Source organism: Notamacropus eugenii, chromosome 7 (assembly GCF_028372415.1).
Source record: "Notamacropus eugenii isolate mMacEug1 chromosome 7, mMacEug1.pri_v2, whole genome shotgun sequence".
Lineage (NCBI taxonomy): Eukaryota > Metazoa > Chordata > Mammalia > Diprotodontia > Macropodidae > Notamacropus > Notamacropus eugenii.
The window spans coordinates 42,520,869-42,543,735 of NC_092878.1; positions in this window are offsets into that span (position 1 = coordinate 42,520,869).

Sequence of the window (22,867 nt, forward strand, 5' to 3'; positions counted from 1 at the left end):
GATTTAGTGTACATAACGTGCCTGTCTACGCATCAGATATCTCTCAATAAGTCAGATTTAATGATATAAAAACCAGAATACATTGATGACTAATTGTAGAATCTTCTAATTGAACAGTGTATATGGAGGGCAGGGTGAGAGAAATTAAAGTTTCATTTCACTAGTGTAAAGCTGAGCCTTTGCCACTTAAAAGCCTGCCTGTATCTTAAAGAGCTGACCTCTCATAGAAAACAGTGAAAGAAGATGGGAAAATTTTTCATATCCAGCTAAGAATCTGTACACAATTTCCCTTTTTTTCTCATTAACATACATACTGAAGCAAAATAAACAAAATATTTCCCAAACAAAGTTTCAATACAAAATCTTCCAATAGTTCGTTGCTAGGGTAAGACGGAAAAGGTGCTTAAAACATCCTTTTTAGGGTTGAGATGACAAAGTGAAATTGTAGTAGGATATTTTTTTCAAAATAGAAAGGCCCCCTTTATTTATATTCAACATCTCCTTTAGTTTTATTTAATGTGGCCTTGTTCATCTGTTTATGTGTGGGGATATCATGGAAACATAATGAGGCAGATTGTCATTACAAGCTGACTTGCACAATAGGTTTGAAGACACAGTTTTCTTGTTTGTTTTAACATTAGTTTCTCTGCTAAAACAGAGATGTTGAAGTAATGAAGTGAGGATGATGAAAGAGCAATTCATCCCCAGCTTCCTTTTGGATGGGCAAATGGTGTTAGACCTGTGTGTGATTTACTTTGTGGGCAGCTGGAGCAGAGCTCAAGTCACTGAAAGGACTTTCTGTTCTAGACATGGGGTCCTTCCAATGCAGCAAAAAGTGTTGCACAGATGAGTCACCCTCATGTCCAGGTGCTGGCTTTATTCTGTTCCTGGACCCTGGCTTACAGTATCTTCACAATCACTGAGTTGTCCAAGCATTCCATTTCTGTATCAAAGAACAAGGGAAGTATTTTCCTTTTCACTTTGCTTTTCATAATGCCAAAAATAGTGTCCTTTTTTTGAAAACAAACAAATAAGGACAATTATAATGATTGACTTAGTCACCAAAGGTTCAACTGGACCAGTTAACGCTTTCCTTTCACAGAAATCACAGAAACTCAAGACTACTTAAACATCTCAGAGGCCATTTAGTGCAACAAGCATCCCGAACAAGATCCTTTCTGCAGTATCCCTGAGAAGTTGACATTCAGCCTTTGCTTAAAGATACTTTAGAGAACAGGAAATGTGTGGCTCATGGTGGAACTTATTTCACTTTTGGATAGCTCTTTGTTAGCAATTACCCACTTTGGTCATTGTCCCTTGTTCTCAAAGTGGACCAAAATGACATCATGATGTTAGAGTCATGTTTCAGCATATTTGACTGGGGCTGATCTGACCAATATAAGCTCAGAATGTTCTAGCACAGGTTGGGCACAAATAGTCCATGGGAACTTTTGTGGTGAATTCTTTAAATCTGAGCATCTCACATTTCTTTTGAGCTACTTTAATTCTGCTTTGTTCATACTTATAATCTAAAACTACCTATCTTCAGGTTATATCCATTGCTTCTTATTCCTTGGAATAAAAAGGAATGTTTGTTTCCTATACTCAGAGAGGTTGCCAGTTGATATAGTGTAGAGCTCTAGTCCTGGAGTGAGGAAGACTTGAGTTCAAATCTTCCCTGAGACAATTATTATAGCTTTGTGTCCCTGAGCAAATAATTTAACCTCAGTTTCCTCAATTGTAAACTATAAGGATAATCATGGCACCTACCTTCCAGAACTGTCAGGATTAAATGAGATAATATTTGTAAGGGGCTTAACACAGTGCCTGGTACTATGAAATATTTCTTATAGAATAGTTCTTTCCTTTCCTTCCACATGAGCATCTTTCAAATAATTGAAGCTGTTAGTTTAATTTCCCTTCTCTACTTATCTTTTCCAGATTAAACCATTTCTGTTTCCTTCAATTATTCATCCTTAATGAATATAGTATCTCCCATATATAATTTTACAGCATAACATAGCATAGCATAGTGTGGGATATAGGGGAAACTAGGAGGTCCCATGGATAGAATGCTGAGCCTTGGAGTCAGGAAGATGCATTTTCCTGGGTTCAAAATGTCTTCAGTAGCTAGGTGACTGACACCTGACTTAACCCTGTTTGCCTCAGTTTCCTCATCTGTAAAATGAGCTAATGAAGAAAATGGCAAACCACTCTAATATCTTTGCCACCAAAACCCCAAATGAGGTCACAAAGAGTTGGACGCAACTCAGATGACTAAACAACAAAATATAATGTAGTGTGGCACACTATAATATAGTATAGCTACTAAACCCTAAACCAGATACTATATCTGGTTCAAATTTTGCGCTTTTTTCATTACCTAGCAGAAGACATTGCATCTATTAGACACATAATAGATGCATAGATACTTGAGGTATTAAACGATGAGTTCTTGGTTTGGATCATTTAAAGTATACAGTGCACTGGAACTGTTCATTCCATAAGATTTATCACTGAAATGAACGGTGGAGATCTAGCCATAGTTCTTCACTCATTCTAAGAATTTTCTCCATAAGGAAACTGAGGCCCAGAAATATGACTGGGTTGTCCATTGTTACACAGTTTTTCATTGACTTACTGAATAGAAGCTAGAAGGAACCTTAGAAATCACCAGTGGTGTGACAAATGGTTTTTGTTTACCAACCAATTCTTTGAAAATGCAGGATACACTTTTAAGTTTAAAGTCCATCATTAACATTTTCTTCATGTTCTTTAGTCTAGAGCAGACAATGAACTAAATAAAATCAAGCCCTGATTTGTAACATTTACTGATTTCCAAGGTGTAAATTCTCATGATGAAAATTTAGCAATTAGCTAAGACTTGGCTCTAGCACTGCCTTATTTTTAATCCAGTTGCCTCATTTGACAGATAAAAAAGAAAAATAGAGAAGGAGATCCAGTGATGTTAAGTGATTTTCTTAAGGTTGCATTGTTATACAAATAGGTTTAAATAGGGACAGGATTTGAACTCAGGTCCTTAGACTCCAAATATGGGCTCTTTCCAATGTACCATAACGGCAGTAGCAGAAATGGAACTTGAAGTCATTTTGGCTGACTCTAAATTTCATGTGTCTATCCCCCATCTTGACTTCAATAATTGTGGAACTTCTTTGTAATGCTAAAACTATAGGCAGGATTAACATGAAAATCCCATATTATATTTAAAAAGTTTATTTTAGATTCTGCAATCATCTTTTTTTTTTTTCCATCTATGTTCTTTTTTTCTCTCCTGATCATTTGGAGGAGTCTATGTATCTCCAGAGGCTTTGACTTTTCAAGCAAGCTCTACTGAGACAGAAGGCTGATATCCTTAAATGCTTGGACTATGCTCAGCACAAGAAGGCTGTCAATAGGTCAACATTGTGGGTTTTTTTTTTGTTGTTGTTGTTGTTTTTGTTTTTTGTTTTTTGCTTTCATTCATGGATACTGTCTATTAAGATATGGAAGGATTTCTGTTTGCATCACAAGAGGAAGAATCTGCTTGGATGAAACTCAAGCTCATTATTAAGAGAGTTAAGCTTTTGATGGGAGGTGGGGCAATATGTGATGTGATCCATGATCCATAATGTTTCCAAATTGAACCATGATTTGAAATGAGTCTATTATGCTGTAACCTCTCATTAAGTACATAACATAGTTCATGTCTTTTTTTTTTTCCATGCTACTGGATGTTCATTACCTAAACATGTCTTCCTAAGTCGTATTTTTCAACAACTTAATAAGATTTGTTTCCCCCTGTAACCCTAAGTTCTCCAACTCTCTCCTGGTTGTGAACAACGAACTTCAAAAGTTGATCTACCTAAAAGTGATTTCTGTTTGTCCTTGGAGGTGTAGGTGAAGTCAGAGGACAACTATTACTAATTTTTTAATCACTCAAGCAACTTCTATGGTCAGTATCAGTGCAATGCATTAAAACTTAGCTCTGAGGTCAGTAAAAATCAATACACTGAACCCGGAGGGTATATATTACCTTCAAAGTGTAAGAAAGGAAGCCAGAAAATACAGCCATAATAGAAGCTCACATTTTTTCTTCAACTCAGTCATTTCCTTAGAAACTATATATATCTAAGTTGTTTGACCTCTCTTTGCCTTGGTTTCCCCAATGGATTGGGGATAATAATAGTAACTACCTTTCAGGGTTGTTGTGAGGATCAAATGTGATAATATTTGAAAAGTGATTAGCACAGTGTCTGGCACATAGTAAGTGCTTAATAAATGCTTATTCTCTTCTAAATATAACAAAAGAAAAGGAAGAAAATATATCTATCTCTATGTGGTCAAATCATATATAAGTGGAAGTTTTTTTTTTCTTCCTCACTATATCTTATTAGGATGACCTTATAAGCTATGGGAGGAACATTTCCAAATTCCTGCTATGTTCCCAATTGTATAGATGGATTGCTATGCATTAAACAGCCAAATATTTCATCATGTAAGATTCAGCTCTTTTTAACCTTTATTTGAAATGAGCAAAGTACAACCAATGAGACATTCCTAGTTGTGATGAACATGAATATTGCCACAATGATGTTTATCTAAGCAAATTTTGAATAAAAAGAATATTGATGAGAAAATATTGATAAGAAAAAAATATAATTCTTGTCATTAAGTAAATAATTAGAAGAATTATTGTGTAGTCAATAGAGAGTCAGTCCAGGAGTAAGGAAGACCTGGGTTCAAGTTGTGCCCCTATTTTCTACTAGTTACATAACCTTGGGCAAGTCACTTAACATCTCAGTGCTGCTCTCTAAAATATCTAAATAGTTCTCAGTTAATGAGGGGGTGAAGATTTTCTTGGGAAATAAAATGAAATTAGTCATCATCCGTAATAGCTTATACGAATAAAGGATGTGAATCAAGGAAGAAGTTTTTAGGACATCATATTTTAGCAAGCAATACTTAGCATCTAACTAAATATTATTGTATTTTGACAATAGTGTATTAACCAAAGTGGCTTCATTATTCTCCAACAGGCACTGAAGGGAGTTATTTAACATGAACAACAAGCACCATCATCGCCCACCACCAATACCACCACCACCAAACAACAACAACAACCAAAACTTGGTATCAAATAGACTGAGACCCTGGAGACATGTAAAAGTCTATTTCTAGTACCTTTTCTAATTTCGTAAGGAGCGTGAAAACTCATGCCATGGTTTGTTGTTAAATTGCTGGCAAGTATGACCATTTCCATGAGATTTTCAATCTCACCGGTTAGAAGTCATGAAACAAAACAAACATTTTCAATGCTTTTCAAAATGAATTTTGATTGTTTTCCTCCCTTTTCAAAGTTTTTGGGTCCTTAATACAATACCTTCAAAGATTTTACTCTCAGGCCTTAAAGGAAGAATTTCTGAAATGATTCAAAATGGAGCGTTGCTAAGGCAGATACCCCGGATATACTTGAACAAAGAAATTGATCACTGGTTAGGAGGGAAGACTCATTAACTTTTGTGGCAAGAAAAAAAACATATTGGATTCACTGTTAGAAGACCTAGGTTAGAAGCTCAGTTCTGCCATTTTATTAGCTTTGTGACTATAGGCTTTAATACATCACTGTACTAAATCTGAGATCTTTCATCTGTAAAATGGGGAAAAGGACAGAGCAGCGGTGATCAAAACATCTGATTTTGCTGGCCTGGTGTACTTCCAATGGAGCTAGAAATGTGGTCTGAATTCTTTGCTGAGGAATATGCACTTTGCTGGAATGGCATTAGAATAGATGCTTCTTGAAGGCAGGGATTATTTTCACTTTTCTTTCTGCCCCCAAGCTCAGTGCCCAGCATATAGCAAGCTCTTAATAAATGTTTGTTAAATATTTGATTGTTTAATGAGGCAGAAACTTCTGATTAATGCCCATTGACTAGGGTTGAGCTGAAGATGATTGATGACTCTGAGTCAGGATTATATTAGGGAGGATTATATCAGGATTATATCTTGAGCAGGATTATATCTTGGGGACAAAATATCCCCTCTGTGGTCTATCAGAATGTGGAAATGGTTTGTATTTCTATTTTTTGGAACCTCATTCCTTTATTCAGTCATAGTCATTGGGATCCAATCAAGCATTTCCTGTGTCACTACAGAAAGGAATCTGTCCCTCAGAAAGGAATCATAGTACATATCTAGCTTCATGAGAGATGCTCCAGGCCAGCAATTCAGAGGTTCCCTTAATAATGCCTGAAATAAATATGTATGTGCACATAACACACACACACACACACACACACAAACAAATATAAAGACATACATATGCTGCCATCAAATACTAAATAAATGCAAGCTTGTATGATCTGACATCTCTAGGGAGACAGAGATCAACTTTTATCTAAAATTTGTATATCTGCCAGTACTTAGACTGTGTTCTGTACCCAGTTATAATAGCAATTAGCTAGAATTTATGTAGTGTTTAAATTTATAATTTACAAAGTGCTTTACAAATATCTCATTTGACCCTCACAGAAACACTGGAAGATATATACTAGTATTATTTTACAGAAGAGGAAACTGAGGCAAAAAAAGGTTAAGTGACTTGTCTAGAATTACATAGCTAGTAATTGTGATGCAGGATTCATATTCAGGTCTTCCCCAAGTCCTGTATTCTATTTATTGCATGGCCAAGTAGTCTTGACAACAGACGATAATTGTTTATATAGAGTGCTTGTTGGTGTCTGGAAGATTTGGGCTTGCATCCTGTTTCTGAAACTTAACTGTGTAACCATGAGCAAGTCCTTTACCTTCATTGATTTTCACTTCCTACATCTATAAAATGGCAGCAATAATGTCTGAATTACTTCGATATCACAGAGGTTCAAATAGGATCATTCATGTAATTTTAAAATTGTTTTTATTTTATTGAAATCCTTGGTTTAAACCACCAATATTTCTGAATTTCCCCCCCTCCATCTAGTGAATCATGCCTTATAATATAAAATAAAAAGAAAGAGAATAAACAAACAGTACAGCAAACTGAATCAGTATACCCACAGGTATGACTGTACATGTGATGTTCTAAACTAATATTCTTCCTCACGTTATTGGAAAGAAGGGAAGGAGTTCTTTGTAAACTTTAAGGTGCTATGTAAATGGCAGCTGCTATTAATGTTATGACTACACTTCACAAAGTTACTTAAAACTAACCTTGTAATTCAAAATAAATATGATGTCTTAATTATTCCATGCATTCATACACAGCTCTGTGCTCTGTCCTAGTGGGTGGGGCAGGGCAGAGAGCAAACAGGTTCAACAAACAAAGAGATGGGAAACCAACCCTCTCTCTTTGAAGAGCTTGTTTTCTATCCAAGGGAAACAAGGCATTCACATATGAGAACAATAGGGAAAAATAATTAAGGCAGCATATGAGGAAGAGTCTAAATGAAAAGTTGAGAGTAATTGCTAGAGAGTTAATCAAGAGAAGAAGGTGGTCAGTGTGGGCTACTGCAAGGGGCTTGTATAGGAGTCAGGACATCATCTGGATCAGGATGGATTTGCATATAGATAGAGGGCAAAGAGAGAAGGCTGTCTCATATGAGGAGGACAGTATAAACAAAATCACATAAATGTAAGGAACAGTATGAATGTAGTTAGCAGCATCAGTGGTATATTATAGAGAAAGTGTCTTAGGAGTGAGGAAGACTAGGTCCAAGTCCTGTTTTAATAGATAGATACATAGATACAAAGATGGACATACAAATAGAGATATGAAGGTATGTAGGTAGAGATAGGGAGGCAGTATCTGTGTGATTTACAAGTGTGTATAATATATACAAAGATGCGCATATGTGTATATGGGTGTATTTGTCTTTTACTCATTTATTCATCTATCATCTATCTATCTATCTATCTATCTATCTATCTATCATCTATCTATCTATCTATCTATCTATCTGTCTGTCTGTCTGTCTCTCTGTCTGTCTATCTACCTATTTGTTGGAGCTTTTTTGTTTGTTTATCTGAAGAGTACCAGAGTACAGACTTGTGATGAAATTTGTTTAGGCAACTTTCAGTTAGGGAACTCTACTGATAAGCTGACAAATGTTCAGCTTGTTGTGAAAGGGTGTTTCCTCGGACATTGGGAGCTTAAGTGATTTGTCTAGGCTCATACAACCATTGGCTCATAGACTTATAATCAAGATTCATATGTAAATACACACAAATAATATACACAGATTGTATGTGCATGTGTGTGTACACAGAACACACATACATCTGTGTGTATATATACATACATATGTTCCAACAAAGAAAATCAATATGGTATGAGCATTGCCTCTGGAGTCAGGAGACCTAGATTCAAACCCTGTCTCTGACACACTTACCTCTACAACACTAGATAAGTTATTTTATTTCGCCACACTCCACTATCCTCATCCATAAAATGAGGGAGTAGGTTCAGATAACCTCTGAGATCTCTTCTAGCTCCAATTCTGCAAGTCTTTGAGTCAATGACTCTGTGAGCTCAGACCAATCACTTAAGCTCCGAGTGCCTGTTGTGCCTATAGTGGCCATGAATATCCTGAAGCAATTCTGAATCATGACTCACATGAATCACAGACTCACCACATGGAAGACAGAACCTAAATATTTATTTAAACACCAGAAAGTCAAATCCATCACAGTAACAAAAATTTATACACAGTAACAATGCAGAGAAGAACACTATCTCCAAGCCTTCTTCTTTCTAGGCTTCCCACAAACCAGCTCCATTAAACAAATCACAAGCAGGCTCCCTTAAACAAAATCACAAATAATCTCATTCACTCATGTTAGACAGCTGCCTACTTGCCTGCATCCTTCGTAGGTCTGACTGCTGTCATGACCAAATTTCCTCTCAGCTTGGCTCTAGCTCCTCCTCTTCATGTTCTACCCTTCCTGCCCCACCCTTTTCTGTTCCACTCATTCAGCAAACTACTCCCACCACAGGCACCATGTGACTCAGACTTCCATGTGACCCAGGCAAGTCACATGGGCCTATTAATGAATGAGAAAGATCTTCCCATTTAAATTACCATTACAGTGCTCGGGGCAACACCTTAACACTATAAGATGAATAATATTTGCCACTCTATCAGGTGAATTCTGTAACTTCCATTGTAACTTAAACCATTTCCATTACAGGCACTCCTTAAATAAACACACAAATCAACCAAAAAAATAAATCGGTAAATAAATAAATACTCATTAGCATACACATGAATAAACATATATACAAACATGCATACACATATTATGGTCACACTACAATGAGGAAACTGGTAATAGAAGAAATAGAAAATAAGGTTGGATGGATGTTTAGGAACTGGGTAATGGAGAGTATGATTGCCAAACTGGGGGCTGAGATTTGCTCCTATGGTTAATAGGGAAACATTGAAGGAATTTGAACAGAAAAATGACATCAAAGCTTCACTTTGAGGTTGACATAATGCTTCCAACTTGAGATTCCTTTCTTTCAAGCTTCAAATGTTCTTTGAGGAAAATGAATCTAAAGACTCAAATTCTCTAGGTCTGCCATAATTGTATTTGGACCTTAGGTGTTCCACAGAGAATATATAGAAATATGGGGATTTAGCATACAGTTGAATCAGAGGGCATGATGAGATCACCATTTCAATCTTCATGATGAAAAATGGTCTCTGTTTCAAGGTTTATTGCCTGAGGTTATGAATCATTATCTTGGAAGCAGATCCATAACTCTTCTTTCATTTCTTCCTCCTTTCCTCTGTCTCTTTACTTCCTCATTACCTCATTGTCTCCACCCATCGCTCCCTTCCTTTCAATGAACAGATGGGCTGCTCTGAAGTTTTTGCAAAATCAATGGCTGAACATTTTTATGAACTAAGCAGTTCTTGAAAATGAAATCAAACAGTTGTTTTACTGCTCTTTCACCAACTGGGACAATGAAATGGTTCCTTAGGGTAAAGTTGGAAATGATCATTAGGGGTATCACTGCCTCTAGAAAAATGAGATAGCATAATTTCCAATTTTCCTTTATTCTAAAGAGATAAGTCAATTTAATCATCATCATATCATATTTGTTCATTGATCATCATAATCATCATCATCGAAGGCATAGAGGTTTGAGTTTGACAGAGGGAATGAATGATGAATGATGATAGCTGATGTATTCATTCAAAGTCAAATCAGCTTCTTTCATTTGTCTTATTTCAGAAGGACCTGGTTTGATCTCTCTATTATGATTAACTCCTTAATGTTGAAAATGAAATGATATTAATTTAAAGGATGTTTTCTGTTAAGAGTTGTCATTGGCAATTGTATTATGTTTATTCAAAGTATAAACATATATATATTATATATTGGTTTATGGAAGGAAACGTTGTGGGGGAGGATCTGCAGAACTGAGTGAATTAATAGGAAGACACAAAGTTATTCACCCCCAGGCTATGAATTTAAATCTTTCCCAGAACAATAATAACCCACAGTTTGTATAACTCTGACTGCTCTTTGATGTCTGATAAAAATGAGTTAGTCCTCTATGTCCAGTTCACATTATGCAGGTGTCCAACTTCCCTCAGAAATCATAACTGGCACTAATTAAGACCATTGTTGGCAGTTTCAGGACAAAGGACAGATGCTGAATGAGTGTGAAGATGTTGGTACCTTATCAGCCCCAGAGATCCCTTTAGGTCCCTGCTGAGCTGCAATATCACAGTCTAAGAGAATTTGATCTAGGTGCCTAGTAGAGAAAAAAAACTTGGATTCCTGGTGCTGGCAGAAATCAAAACATCCACATATTTATACTTGTCTTCTACTTTAAGCCAAAGGGACTGGAATGATAAGAAGAGGTGTGACATGTATCAAAAGGCAGGAGTTAGAGATCATCTTTGACCATTTGCATGAGTGTAGATACTACCTGTCTAGGTTAGTATTAGAAGTGTTTGTCTCCTGCCAGGAAGGAAACAGCAGAGCAAGATCACAGGTATGGGTTGTCAGTAAGATTGACAAGGTAGATAATTATCATTAACTGTGTTATAGTCCAGCGTCAACTTAGAATCCTTGAGTTTTGATTCTAGTATTTGTTACCAACATAGCCTCCCCTTTTCATTGTAATATATGATTCATATTTACCATGCTGCATCTGTGCCTTCCTTTCCAGTTTGCATGTAAAAAAAGAAAGAAATTAAATTAAATGCCTTGGGATCCACCTCCCAAACAAATGTATTGTAATGTTATCTGTCACAACCTATTGTGCAAATTGAAAATATGGAATGATTTGGGGATATAAGGCATAACTGACTATATATAGGTATGAATGAACATGACATGTATATGTATATAATATATATACACATATATGTTTTACATACATGCATGTATACATTGTATATGTATAAACACAAAAATCTTCATATGTTTATATGAAATATATGTGTGTATATGTATATTTGGAAATGGCACTAAGACATATTCGAGGAAATATCACAGTAATAAAAGCAGTGACCTCAGTTTGTTATTTATATAACAATGTTTACAAGCTGTTGAGTTTAGTTGTTCACTGCAGGGGCGAGGTGGGGAGGGTTGTGGAGAGAGGAGGAAACCTCTGAAGTGGTGCACTTAATCATATGAAGGTCTGAAATTTAGTTAGAAGTAATAGAGAAGCAATATTGAGAGAGCCCTAGGGTTAAGGAACACGGATGTGGCTTTCATGTGCAAATTTCTTTTGAATCAGTGAAACAACAATTCCCATAGTTGGGACTGATGTCCACACATCTAGGCCTGCATCTGCATGTAAATGACTTCATTAGAGGATGAAACTGTGCATGGATGATCTGTACAGGACGCTTACAGAGACACCAGCTTTGTGGACTGTGTGCTTGCTGTGCCTGTTTCCTGTCCAGAAGATAAGTGCCGCATTTCTCTTTTTGCTAAAGTAAATGCAAAGGGGATGGTCTGGCTGTGGGTTGGAGAGAAAGGCACATTGATATAACTTCTGATTTCTTTCTTCTTGTTGTAGCCTGGCAGTTTGAAACTTTTTTTTCATTTTTAAGGGAAATTAATTTTCTTCAACCCTTTACTCAATAATTATTGAGGAGCTACATTTTCTTGTTACTGGTCATTGATTAAAAGCCAATAGGAGAGTGGATGCTGTATAGTAAAAAGGCATAGTCAGAGAATTTTTCATACTAGCTCTTTGTATCAGAGTCTGAACTGAATAACATTTTCAAAAAATAGAAATAAAAACTTCAGGCTGTTATTTTTGTGAGTCTGCTCTTGGGTTATTTAAGTAAGTGGTCTTCCCCTACCCAAGCAAAGATATTTAATCATAATCTGATGAGGTAGATGAGGAGGATAGTAGCTGCAATGTGCATAGGAATTTAAAGTTTGCATGTATCAACTCATTTGATATTCACTACTTCATGAGGCTGAATACTATTATTCTTATTTAATAAAAAATTGAGGCAGAAAAGTTTAAATGAGTTGCCCAGCTATTGTATAAAGCAGAATATAACTTAGGTCTTCCTGATTTCAAGTTTACTTCCCTGTCCAATACATCACCTAGTTGCCTTATCTGATACCAGAAAGAGAACCCATCTTCATGAGATGGGACTAATCTTATTCACAAGCAATTTTTCACTCATTATCAATTAACAGTGACATTTATTGATCAAATTCCTGACATCCTATGAGGTGTTGACATAAGATAAGATAAAACTGATTTATTTTTATTGAAGCACAATCATTTCAGGACCAATGGTGTCTTACGTGTCTTGTTTTTTCTCTCAGGGCCAAGACATGACTAAGTTGAAATCCTGCAAGAAAGCAAACTTCCACATTGGTGCTGCTCTGATTTGCAGCAGCAGAGTTAACAATTGCCCCCAGACAGCTTCAGCTGGTTTCCAAATCACAAGTGACAGACACTAAAGATAAGACATTTCCTGAGCTGAAATGGATGTCTGAGCCTTTTGAAAGTGGCCATTTGCAATTTCATGGAAAACTCAGTCATCCTGAAAACACATATTGTTGGCCTGAAGGGGCAGTAGACAAAAGATCAGTAGGAGGGAAATAAACGAAAGAATAGACAATAATTGAAAGAACAAATTGATGGATAAATTTTATATATATATATATATATATATATATATATATATATATATATATATATATATATATATATATATATATATGTGCATATATACACACACAAATATTTACACATTTATACATGTGTATGTTTCCCTGTGTATGTATATGTACGTGTGTGTATCTATCTATATGGCATATCCTCTTCAGTCAGTCAATAATACTCTTCCGTCAGTATTGTATGAAGTGCCTACTATGTACCAATCACTATGCTAAGTGTTTAATATACTGAGGAAAATATACTTATAGCACTTTTCTGCCCTCTGCACGTTCCTCAAATTTATCCATAATATGTTTCTATTCATTTCTGCCCATTTTTCTCCATAATTCTAGGCTACCTCCCAACTAACCAAGATTGTGTGACTTAAATCATGTTCTTCATGATATTGTTGACATTCCACCCATTTTCTATAATCTCTGAATTTTCATACTTAATTTCAACACATGTTACACTAATGACTGGGTCCAAGGGGCCAGCATGCCCCTAGCCATTGCCATCAAATGAGACCTTCTGTTCTGGAACCACATATGAGATCCATACTGTATTCAGTCCTGGGGTAGCCTGATCTCTAATGAGAGGGGTCAGGGTCCTTTTCTCATATTCTTCTCTGATCATTACTCTGCTTTTCCCCATCCTGACACAGTCTAGGAAGAATAACTTTAAAACTTAATATCCCTCCATTCCTAGAGTCTCATTTACAGGGATTAATATGCCATTAGGAGGCAGGTATGGGATAGACATTTATTTTGTAAATAGAAAAGACATGTTTAACACCAAAAGGTTCAAGAAAAAGCAAAGAAAAACCCTTAAGTAATATTTGAAGGATTTGATAATACTACTGAGTAGACATTTTTACATTTAACTTTGCTTTTTATTCTCCTTTCAAAGTCTGTATTTTTTTCAAGGCAGATCACTTTCTTCCAGGGTTCCGCGAGGTCTTCTTCAAGGGTAATGGAGTCACTGAGAAGGAGCCCTCAAAAATGAAAGACCCAGAAGCTTTGAAACTCCTAAGGAAGTCTCTAACGCTGGAGATATGCATCATGGGATCACTGTTGGTCATTGATACAGGGGAGGAGGGTGGAACAGAAAGTGGAAGAAGAAGTCAGGAGCCCCAGTGCTCAGCTTCAGCTCACTTAACTGCTCCACTGGAAGAGGGGGCGGGGCAGAGGAATCCTGATAGCTATAATTTTGCCATAACTGAGGGAAAGGTGCCCACTTTCTTACCTCATTCTTTAGGGGTAGATTTCAATAGCCTTGCCTTAGCTAGTGGCTGGAAAGAGAAAATATAACTAAGAATATGTTACTTTCTTTTAAGTGCCCAAATATCAGCAGCTCTTCTTGCTTAGCGGCCAGTCAGAGGCTTGCTGTACCATGTCAAAGGGCCTACATCTTTCAGCAACTCTGATCATCCTGAACCAGGTGGGACAGTTTTGTTTACCATCTATCTCTGTCACACATGGACAGTCCAATTCTGTGTCTATTCCTCTATGAATATAGACTGCTGTCCCTCCATGTCTTCTCATCCTATGGAATTCTCATCTATCTTCCTAAAAATGCCCACTTAGAAGATAGGGTCGTTGGAATTGAGTGCCTTCTTTTGATTTTCTGAAAATTCCATGGACACCAATGTGTACATCAATTTATCTTTTATCCTTTGATTTTTATCATGACACTTCCATTTTTGGGCATCCATGTCTTAGATGATGGATTTTGTGCCATTTATGGTGGATAGTGCAGTGACTCTGAAGTCAAAGGTCTAGGTTCAAATTTTACTCTCTGTGTGACATCAAGTAAGTCACTTAAACTGCTTGAACCTCAGTTTCCTCATTAGTAAAATGAGAGGGTTGGATTAGATCACCCCTGAGGTGTCTCACAACTATAATTTTATGATACTATGATCCAGTGATACTATGTCAGGAGGGATAATGAACATTACATATTCCTAATACTTACCATAAGTCATGTCTTTCTTTAGTCTCCTTATCCCTTTATGTTCTGTGATTTGTCGTCTTATAGTATCACTGGGAGAATATTAGTATTAAAAATTTTGCATTAGCAAGCAACTCAGGATCATTGAAAGCATTCTCAACATGTCTCCATATTTTATCTTTTAAGTAATCTATAAATGTTGTAGATAGGGTGAGATCAGATTCAGAATCGGATTTGAGGCTCCTTTCTACTTTGGCATCATTTTTTAGACATCCAGTCTTTGTTGAGTCATATAGAGGACAGATTGAAGAAGAAAGATGGACAAACATTTGCATGGTACAGATGGCAAACTCATGTTTCCTTAAACTATGCACATAATTTGGGTAATTTGTCTCTTTCTTTGGGGAATTTATCTTCCTTCCTCCCTCGCTCCTTTCCTTTCCTCCTTCCTTCCTTGCTTCTTTCCTTCCTTCTTTCTTTCCTTCATGTCTTTCTACTTTCCTACCTCCCTTCCCTCCATTCTTTCTTTTTCCTTAAAGGCCAAAGGTATTATCACTACTCAGATCTGGCCATGAAATACTCTTCTGGACCATGTTGGTTTCATTGTGTTGGATTAGACAGAATCATTCCTCTTAGAAAATTGGCTAGTTTGTAAATAAGCACATTATCTTAAATTGTATCAGAAATCAGATTAAAATCATACTGTACCATTCCTGATAGATTCCATCTATCTAGATAGTAATTATGTTTTTTAAAGAGTTGTATTTCATTAGTGATGATGTGAACCCACTATGTAATATAAAACATAATTTTTTTAATCTTTTGAGAAAAATCAAGCATGAACTCTGTGTCCAAGGCTTATTCTTGTTACTATCTCATCTCTAAAAGTAAAATCCTTCTTCAACAGAAATAAATCATGCTTCTGGTTGACAAAAAAAAGAAGCATATATGTCCATTACATTATATATGTATACATATATGTGTGTATATATTCATATTTACATGGTTGTATGTAGGCATATGTCAATATATGTATATGTATATAATAAAAATGGACTTGACATTTTGCACATTTGAATATATCACATACATGTATATAAACATGCATTTATATCTGTATGTAAACATATACATTTATGTGTGTCTGTATTTTATATGCTGTATAGTCAATTCTTGACTTTTTTTTCCCAGAAGGGGACCAAAAATATCTAGCCTTTGAATTTCTCATTGACATTAATGGATGTTACCAGTACTGTTATTTGCTTTGCTAAATGTTTCATGATCTATGCTTAAATTAATCTAACTCTGTACATCTGCAACCCTGCAGGTTGGAGGTGAACCCAGACCCCAGTAGAATGTGGAGGAGGTATTTCAATGCTATGGAAAGAAAAATTAGTTTGCCATCAAGGGTCCTGGATCTGAGTGATAGCTCTGCACTTACTACCCAAGAGCACTTGGGAAAGTCATTTCATTTTTTTTTCTGGCCTTCAATTTCCCTTTCTGAAAAAAAAAAAATGAAGAATTATCTTTAAAGTCTCTTTCAATTCTAGTTCCAACAAGTCATGGTATTGGGGAGACTGGCATTGTCTGGTACATGCCCAGGATTAAATTTTGCAGTAAAAAGTCTTTGGATATAAGAACTGCTTCTCTTTATATGTCTGTGTGATAATACCCATAACAATACTTTTTACATAATAGGTGCTTAAAAAGTTCTTGATGGATCTGGTTGAATTCTGTGTGCCTATAGGTTTGACACCTGAACTTCTTTGGCTGGCTTGACTATTTTTCATGCAGAGCCAAATCTTGTATTGCTTCCTCCAGTTCCCTTTGCTAACTTCTTGTGATTTTTTTTTTATTTGATTTTCTTTAGCCTCTGACATCGCTTTCTATCTCTGGCTATTTGTACCTTATTGATTTATCTGTTCGGCAATCAGCATTGATTTGGTTTAGAGTAATTCCAACATCCATTTGAACTAAACTTCTTCCCTTACTCTCAAGCAGGGTCATAACTCATCTAGCTCCACAGGATTTTACTACCAATAATCTTCACTAGATCACCACTCGGAAACCCCACTGGGGCCCAAACATATGAATCAGTGTATTACTAGAGCTTGGCTTCCAAAATGATTACACATAGAACCTAGATTTCTCTCTCTCTCTCTCTCTCTCTCTCTCTCTCTCTCTCTCTCTCTCTCTCTCTCTTCTCTCTCTCTCTCCCTCCCTCTGTCTCCTCTTTCTCATTCCTTCTCTCTTTCTTGCTTTTCTTCTTTCTTTTTATCAAAAAAGGTCATCTGAGGTATAATCAATCCTATGAGTGAGAGTCTTAAATGAAGTCACAGATTGCTGCCAAGAAGCAGCAAATCTTACTTCTTGTTGACTCTTTGTATTCTATTGTGATTTAGATCCCTCCCATTTTATGAAGACATGAAGCTCTTTGTTCACTTCAGTAGAATATAATTTTCTATTTTATTAAGCTGCTAATATCATTTTTTGAAATTTTGATTCCACAATGATGGGCTCTTCCCAGTTTTCCATTATGATAGTAAAGTACTGTGTGTGCACATGTGCATGCATGCATGCATGCATGTGTGTGTGTGTGTGTGTGTGTGTATGCAGGTGGTGACTTGTGCTGGAACAACTGAGTTACTTCACTCTTTCTACCATGTCAACCACTACCTTCCATTAGACAGTTCAAGAACTAGCCCAAGAGCTTTGGAAGTAGCAGTATCTCCAAGTTCATTATCCCTGCTTCTTTCCTGGGCCCTAAAATCATCAAGGGAAACAACCTTTATGGGCAAGTAATATACCATTCTGATCACTCTTCACCAATGATCAACAGCTACAGTCAAATAAACCCGGGAGTTTTAAGAATAGCAGGTATTTGCAGAAGATTTGCCTTATTTCTCCTGAGGTTCTCATAGCCTTTGCAAAGGAAACAACCTCTGTAGAGATGGAATCTGACTATTGCCTTGGAGGAACTGCAGGCTCAACCTTCTGAGCACCTGAAGACACACAAAAGAATATTCTTCATGCCAAAGTCCTTGACACTGTCAAATGGTTCACCATCAGAAATACTATGGATTTATCAATAAAAATGAGACTAAAGAAAGTGCATTACCATCTCTTTGTCTTCTGCTGCCTATGGCCCAGTGGGCCACTTCATCAATCCTAGAAGTGAGACCGCTTTTAAAAAATATCTCCCCCTATTTACTGTGAGCTCCTTAAAAAGAGATACTATTGTGCTTTTGTATTTATGTCTCCACGACTCAACAGAGTGCTATGAATATAGTAAGTTCTAAATATAATATTTTTCATTCATTGACTTATTTATACTACAGTCTAGCCTAGAACATAAAGCTCCTTTCTCTCAGCCTATTTCTTTTTAAAATAAATTAAGGCAATTGAATAGAAAGAAAAAATGGTCATAATTATAGAGAAAAAGTACTGCAAAGACAAGAAGAATCCAAAGCTGGACAAAATTTTGATACACACGCACACACACACACACACACACACACACACACACACACACACACACACACACACACACACATACACATACATCACAGTGCCTTCACTAGCCACACCACCTGGGACGTCAAGCCCTTACTGTGACTTACTCTGGCTCTCTATTATTTCACTACCATGCTTCCTGATTCTTGATTTTCTCTCAGCTACCTCCATCACCCATTGATTGCTAGGAATGGGGAAAACTAAAAACCTGTTACTCATGCTGCTGCTGCAGACAGTGATGGGCATGTGGCCAGTAGAGAGTCAACTTTTCCTGCACCACCCTAATCAAACGTAAACACTGCAGATGGTTGGTTTCTCATCCACTGTCCTTATTTGAACCCAGCCTGGCATATGGGGCTGACTTTCAATTGTTTAGTGTCTGGGTCTTTAGTTAACACATTCTATTGGCCTTTTATGAGTTCTTTTCACTCTTCTGAAATGTTTCCAAATCCTTTATGCCCATGCTTATCAACCATCACATAGTAAAGTGCAAGAAAGAAGAAGTAAAACCATCAACCATTTTCCTTATTTTCTAAAATTACTTACACATACATATTTATATATGTACATATATGTGTATATTCATAAACACACATACATACACATAGATGTATATACTTGTTTCTCTAGTTAGAATCTGAGCTTCTTATGAATAAGGTTATTATTTCATTCATTGTATCTATCTCTAGCACCTACCATAACACTTAGTATATATTTAGGTATCTAATAAATGGTTTTTCGATTGATTGAAGATTGTAGATATTTTGGAGATTTCATTTTTCCTTCTCCCTCTTTCTTTGTATTCCTTTTCATCCTAAGTGCAGAAAATGGAGAGCTATTAACACATTTTGCATTCCAAAGTAGTTTGCTGTAGTGTGATCATAATGAATTTTGGGACCTGGGACTTCCCTGGAATTCATAGTTAAAGGGGAAAAAAAGTTTTTGGACTAGATAAGGGCTGTTGTTGTGTCAGTGTGTTCAGAGAATAAATGGTCCACCCTTACAAGACTGTTATCATTTAGGGATATAGCCTTTTCCTTATGAGAAATAGGTTATACATGCTTTTTGACTAGTAGCAAGGAGTTGGAAAATTCTCTCTCTAGGACTCAAGGTCTATTTCATATTTTCAGAATAATATATGGAAGCATTTCAGTTCATGTAGCAGATAAACAGCATAATAGAAAAAGTGAACAAAGCTAAAATGATGATGATGATAATGATATGTTACTGAGTCCATTCAATAGAATGAATCATTAAAATACAAACCCTTTGTTCTTTACTATTTTCTTGTCTGCGGTAAGTGAGAGTTGGAGGAAAGGAGTTATGAGAAATGATAAAAACCTGAAAGAAAGGTTATGTGAAGTGGAGGCTTTCAAACTACTTGATTAGAGCAATAGAACATGGTGGTCGTTTAAGGCTGATTGTCTTGGTCCCTAACACACTGAGTTTTGATGGAAGAGCTAATCGTCTTGGAGAGGACAAAAGAAGTAAGCGAGAAATGGCCATCTAAAGAGGGTAAACTTTCAATGAGCTCCTTCATTGAGTAGGACTGGGGCACTCCAACATTTTGTTCTTTGTGGAGGTAAAGTGGTCAGTACTGGTTTCCACAAAGACCCTAGAGTGGATATCCATTTAGGAGTTCAGAAGTCATACATGAAAACTACATAAATGCTAAAAAAAAAAAAAAAATCTATAATGTCCTTGGCTCATCTGCTCCTACTTCTTGCCCTTATCCTTCTCTCTCTCTCTCTCTCTCTCTCTCTCTCTCTCTCTCTCTCTCTCTCTCTCTGTCTCTGTCTCTCTCTGTCGCTCTCTGTCTCTCTCTCTCTGTGTCTGTGTATCTATCTATCTATCTATCTATCTATCTATCTATCTATCATCTATCTGTCTGTCTTTTTCTCTGTCTATCTATCCATCTATCATCTATCTATGATCTCTATTTCCTCTCTGAAGGGACATTAGAAATTACTCTTTTCTGGGCGCAAAACTAGCCTGACCACGTTACCTATGCATTAGCTCAGCTCATTAGTTTCAGACCATCTGGTGCCCTCTTGTGGCCAGACAACTCACATACCTTTCCCCTGCTCAAAGCTCTTAATGGTTTGCATCTGTGAAAATGATATTTCAGACTTTAATTAACCTCTTCTTTACTGCCCGCCAGGAAGATAAGTAAAAAAATGGGTCATTGGAGCATTCCGGAAGTGAATGAATTTATTAAAACTTCCACATGGTAGTAACTTGGGGAATAATCATCCATTTGAGTGTAGCTCCAAAATAAGTTAAAATTCTATTACTTTAGTGAGAGTTTACAAACAAACACACTCTGGTAATGGGCATGGGGATCATTAGGATATCTCCCTGGGAAACAAGGAATCATTTCTTTTACCCTCTCTCCCATATGTAATCATATAGATGTCACTTTATTATCAGGAGATAATGATCTAATGGAAAATGAAACATCACTTACCAACACAGAGAAGAGCAGGAGTTGTTAAGAAATACCCCAAAGTAGCCATCAGTCCTGATGAATTCCTGACCAGATTGACTTAATCACAGCACACTTTCATAAACACTCTCTTATAATAAGAGAGTAAGGAATTAATTTCAGATAGAGAAGTAAAAATAGTGGATTGTTAATTTTGCTGTTCCATAGTTGTTGGAGATAAATTGCACTAAGGGAACCTAAGTTGAAATCTCCAGAATGTACATGAATTAATAAGCTTATCTATAAAATGATTATATCTCACCCCTTGCCTTCCATTCACAGTAACACTCATCTGCTTTCTCTGTCAAATGGATAGATCCTTAAACTAAGGTAAGGATAAAGGAACCTTTTTTCAAATGAAAATGTCATATCCCTGCAATTCTCTCTTCCATTTTTTTTTTACCTTTCATGTTTTTTTTTTCATTACCATTTTAAACTAGGAACAGAGATATTTAACTTACTCAATGTAATGTTTTTTGTTTTATTTTTTTCATAGAAATTAAAGAGCTAAATCAGAGCAGCACCATTCTCTCAGTTACTACAAATACTCAGCTGGGCTGACAGTTTCATTTAAAAGAGACATTCTTTTCTTTACTTGGCCTATTGTTTAAAGACTTTATTAGGCAATTTAAATTTTCTATTAAAATGTTTCCTAATTAAAATATGTAAGCAGAGTGGATGATGGAAGTGGAGAAAAGGAAGCAGATTAAACTCTAAAGGCTAGGATTGCAGCAATGTTAAAATCAGAGATGTCAGCAACAGTAAACATGTTCACTGAGTAGCTTTGCTTTGTGGATGCAGGTTGCAAGCATCGTTCTTAAGCTTTGGAGAAGAGAAGCAGAATTGGGAATATGGAGACAGTAATTTGGTCCAATAGATTGTTTTCCCTGCTGTTTTTTATTTTTTTTTTCATTTATTTCTTTAATTTAATTTAAATTTTCAATTAACAAAAATCTATTCTCCCTCCTCTCCAAAAAAATAGAAAAAAAGAAAACCAAAAGCCCTGTAACAAATATGCAGTGAAGCAAAACAAATTCATTCTGCACCCGGAGTCCATCATCTCTGTCAAAAAGTGGTCAGTGGAATTTCTATATAAAGGTCTGTGGAATTCAGTTCTCTGTCTACCACTAAATGCAACTCTAAAGACAAACTCTCCTTGAGTTTTAATCTTATATCTAGAGTGGGAAAAACACATTTCTCTTTCAAAAGAATGATGTTATGAAGGGTATTTTATTAACTTAAAGATCACATAAAGCATATTTTCTATATGATGATAATAAAGAATGGTAATGCAAGGAATTTGAGTACTTTAAGAATGGTGGGTCTGAATGAATGCTTGAAAGATTTGTTAGACACAAACACTTTGCTAACACTTGTAAAGTCCTCTGATAAGCCCTGGTGATACAAATAAAAAAGAAAAGACAGTTCTTGCCATCAAGGAGCTCATATTCTAATGGGAGAGACAACTGTTATGAAAGGTTTCAGCTGTATGGCAGATGGAAAGGTTTCATAGTCCTTAGGGTGTTGTGGTAATACAGATGGTGTCTCTTCTTTAATGTCATTTCTACTGATAAAATTACACCAGTTTTGGATATTGAACTGTTTAACATTTCCAAGGACTTTGGTGGCATTTCCTGTATCTTCAATAAGTTTCCATGTTGACTCTTCACATTGGTTGCTTTCCAAGATGGTGTCTGTGGATATATGGGTGGAAGCATGGTTATTTCCATGGCTCTTGAGTGCAGCATCCTAGGCTGACTCCAACATGGTCCTAG